The sequence below is a fragment of the Charadrius vociferus genome, unplaced genomic scaffold (genome assembly GCF_000708025.1).
Source record: "Charadrius vociferus isolate BGI_N301 unplaced genomic scaffold, ASM70802v2 scaffold218, whole genome shotgun sequence".
Taxonomy (NCBI): Eukaryota; Metazoa; Chordata; class Aves; order Charadriiformes; family Charadriidae; genus Charadrius; species Charadrius vociferus.
In genome coordinates this window covers 3,502,937-3,507,416 of record NW_009650084.1, presented here as the reverse complement: position 1 = coordinate 3,507,416, position 4,480 = coordinate 3,502,937, and the positions used below count along the sequence as shown (strand labels likewise).

At 44.1% G+C, this 4,480-nt stretch overlaps 1 pseudogene; it reads left to right on the top strand.

Annotated features, from left to right (window-relative positions):
* The first annotated feature begins 1,412 nt into the window (after positions 1–1,412).
* On the top strand, positions 1,413–2,883 carry LOC104292744 (annotated as a pseudogene).
* Positions 2,884–4,480: the final 1,597 nt, after the last annotated feature.

Here is a 4,480-nt window from a genome sequence, read left to right as displayed (position 1 = left end):
TATACACAGAGCTGATCCTTTGTTAGATGGCTTTTTTTCAGTAGTTCATCTGGGTTATAAACATCTTTGTACAAGGAGGTCATTTGTTCACACTTAAAATTTCTGTTTAATATATATCTTTGTTTGGAATTTGCCTCTAATTCATAACCACATTCATTTAGTAGCTAGCACCTTTGCCATGTGACTTGCAGGAAAAAGTAATTAAATTTCATATACGCCACCCCTGCTTTGAAGCTTCCCTGGATTTAGAGCCACAAGGAGAAACAATTAAACTCTGGCAGCCAAGGATTCAAACTGAAGTTATACAATGATTTATTTTTTAAGGAAATTTTCTATGTAAACAGATTTGGATTGTCAGATCTGATTGGATTCAAAGCTATATACATTTCCTTCTTTGGTAAATCTTCTCTTGAAGCAAAAGTAAAAAAAAGCCAAATGGGGTTCCCCTTGAAATGGGGATCAGTTGTGAAGGTCTAGGATAGTTTTAATCCTTCTGAACAAACTTCCAAAAGAGAGTTTGTACTTCTCAGCAAAGTGCTGAATGGAAAAGGGAAGCATGGAAAGAAGACATCTGTGTGTCTGTTTATTTGCAGGCAGGTCAGATTGTCAGCAGCCTAGGCTATAGATTCATTAGGAGAAGGAATTTCTTTGCACTAGAAGATATTATAAGCATTGCTTAAAGCTGTCAGGGTTTTTTAAACCAGCAAGAGGCAGAAATTATTATTTCACTTTTGTGATTTTACCAAAAAAATAGTCTTTAAGTAACAAAGGCAGGAAAAAAAGACTCCAGAAAGCCATAAACAGTGCCAAACATAATTCTACCTATTTATTTTTAGGAGTTTCCCATAAAGCAATAAGAATGTCCCAATCAGAAAGGATTCAGGTGACAAAGGTCTGCTTCCAATGCAGATGTTATTCAGAAAAACAAACTGGTAATTCAGTTAATATTTACAGGGAAGCAAAGTTGTCCTAATCTTCAAGTCTTGGAAATATTTCTAGAGTCTTAGCTAAGCCAGAGGCACATGTAAAAAAAAAATAATAATTGTCATGCACATATTTTGCAATACTTGTTTTTCTATTCTGAGGAAAAAATTGCTCTCAAGCTTGTTACAGGGTTACACTCATGGTCGATGGCCGGTGGATCAGATGTGGTTAATTGATAGTCCTCCGGCTAGGGTCATGGTGAAGCTACACTGGCCGTATCCAGGGAAGTCCCTGGGATCATGTAACTTGCTGGGAAAATGTATTATTGTATCACTGGTCGTTGTGAGGTAGTTGGGGGCAGATAGGTTGGAAACAGCAAGCTGTACAACCCTGAGAAGATTTCCCTGGCTATGGTGACCAGCCTGTAAAAGGGGAATGGGCAAACAGTGTCAGGGAACCACTCTGGGGAGCCATCAACTCTGAGAAGAATGTTTGACCCCAATGTTTTGGATGTCCCAGCTGTAATCTTTGATAATGGGTCCGGGTTATTCAAAGCAGGTATAGTAGGTGACTGTGGCCCAAGGTCTGTTTTTACAGCAATTGTTGGTCACTCAAAAGTCAAAGCTGCAATGGTTGGAGCTGGACAGAAAGAATGTTACATTGGAGAAGCAGCTCAGTCCACAAAAGGGGTCCTGTCTTTGAATCATCCAATTGACTATGGCATATTACATGCTGAGATGATAAGGAAAGGATCTGGAGACATGTCTATGAGTATGAGCTGATAATCAAAGACAATGAAAGGCCAGTGCTGCTGACTGAAACTCATTTCAACCCCCTGCAGAACCAGGAAAAAAAAAATACTGTCCTGGTTTTGGCTGGGATAAAGTTAATTTTCTTTCTAGTAGCTGGTGTAGTTCTGTGGTTTGGATTTAGGATGACAATAATGTTGATAACACACTGATGTTTTAGTTGTTGCTGAGTAGTGCTTACACTAAGTCCAGAATTTTTCGGCTTCTCATACTGCCCTGACAGCAAGTAGGTTGGGGGTGCACTAGAAGCTGAGAGGGGACACAGCCAGGACAGCTGACTAAACTAGCCAAAGGAATATTCCATACCTTATGATGTCACACTCAGCATCCAAAGCTGGGGGGAGTTGGCTGGAGCGTGGCAGCCGCTGCTCAGGGATGGGATGGGCATTGGGGTGAGCAATTGCTTTGTGCATCACTTGCTTTGTATATTTTTTCATCATTGTTATTATATTCCTTTTTTTTCTGTCCTGTTAAACTGTATCTAAGACCATGAGTTTTACCTTTTTTTCCAATTTTCTCCCCCATCCCACTGTGGAGGGGAGTGAGCAAACTGCTGTGTGGTGCTTAGCTGCCTGCCGGGTTAAACTACAGCAATGATGGAGATCATGTTTGAAGGCTTCATGGTGCTGGCTATGTACGTTGCAGTCCAAGCAACTCTGGCATTCTATGCATTGGCCCGAATTCCTGGAATAGTCATGAACAGTACAGGGACAGTATGACATTACCCACACTGTCCCCATATATGAAGGATACTGTTTACCCCATGCTGTCTCCAGGCTGGATATTGCTGGCCAGGATATCACGGAATATTTTATGAAGCTTGTTTTGGAGAGTAGGCACACTTTTGTTAGCACAGCTGAAAGGGAAATTGTGAGAGACATCAAAGAGAAGTTGTGCTATGTAGCTTTAGACTCCATCCAAGAAATGAAAGAGAAGCCAGAAGAAATCATAAAAGAATACAGATTGCCTGACAACAATATCATTCAGATAGGCAACCAGTTCTTTTGTGCATGAGACCCTTTTCGTGCTTGCAAACATTGGAGTTGAAACTCCCAGTGTGCACAAAATGATCTTCAACAGCATCATGAAGTGTGACATCGACTTGTTACCCAGAAGGTCACCCTGGCCCCTCTGCAGCTGCTGCTTATGAAGAAGTGTCTCACAACATGTCAGGAACACTTTTATCCTCTCTGTTTGATTATAGCTGTTCCCCTGGAGAGTGCTTTTCCAGCTGCTGGGCTGGATCTGGGATTTGACCCTCGGGAGCTTCCCAACAGTACGTTGTCAATGTCTATTTACCAGAAGGAATAAACATGCACTTTTTAATGTTTTACTCATGTGCAAGTTACCAGAATACTTTCTCTGAAGGTATTCAAGGAGATTGTTATCTGCTGGCAGGTGGAACTGGTAAGTATCAGCCCTTTGTTCACTTTGAGAACAGCCAGGTCACAGACGAAAGGTCACTCCAGCCCCTCTGCAGCTGCTGCTCTACAGACCAATATTTAATGATTACTGGTATTGCACAGTGAGATTAATGTATTCACTACATGAAAACTTTCCATGCAGAAGGTCACCCAGGTGCCTTTGCAGCTATGGGTGTCTCAACCTACACCTGTGTCCCCTGCTCATCTTCCATGCACTACCACTTACTTATGAAGTAGATCACAACACATAAGGGGAACTTTTCTCCTCCGCATGTCATTACCACTGTGGCTGTAGGCTGTGTGTCTTCAGCGTGTGAGCTGGATGCCATTCTAGAGCCTCAGGGGGAACACAAGGTTGGGCATTCAGCTCTGTTTGTCTTTTGTACTTTTTATGACTTTATAATAAGGTGTTACACTCCTGAATAATCCAGGGTCCCTAGAAAGCAGTCCTTGCCTGAAGCCCAGGGTCATAGTTGGATGTAGTGATTGTTCAGCTTCTCAAACACACTGTGCGACTGTCAGCAGTGCAGAACACGTGAATATGGAGGACTGTCTGTCTCACCTCCTACAGGTGCTGGTGGTGGGAAAATTCCACGGACTGCAGATCACAAATGCCCGCTAATGTACTGTGCAGCTGTGGCGCTGGCCATCCTGGCGTCCATAATCCTTCTGGTAGCTTTGGGTCACCTGGTTAAATTGTTGCTGAAGAATAGGAAAGGTGTTCCTGCATGTCACTCATGAGAGGCAGGTGGGGGAGCCCTGCAGCCACACACAGACACAGACCTGCTGCTGGCTGCGGCAGGAGGGGCAGGGGGAGTGCTCCTGCCAAACCCCCATGGGCACACACGCCATGGCCACCCTGGCCACCATGCCTCAGCAGCTTATCAGCCTTATGGTGAGGATTCTTCTCCCTTGTTTCTGGCCGGCACTACCTCGCTTTCTGTGCCTGGCCTTGCCTTTCGCTTGCCTGGCACTGAGGCCGAGAGCGGGGTTCCATCATCTCCATGCCTTTCAGGAGAGTATGGTTGCTCCAGAACTGTTGGGATCCCATCAGGGAGCTCATTGTGGCCATGACCCCGCTCAGGAGGGCTAGTTGTCCACAGCGGCAGCCATGTTGGGTGGCAGCCGTCGGGGCTGTTGGGCCCCTTGCAGAGGCAGTCAGTTGTGAGAGAATTAAGACCTCTATAAACTACCCAGTCAGAGAAGGGAGGCCAACCTCCAAGAAATAAAAAGACTGGTGTTTTTTTTTTCCACTTGTTTTTAGCTAAGTTAACTCCAAAACCAAACAGGGATACCCGTGTTACTTTGCTTGTTTTCAGACTT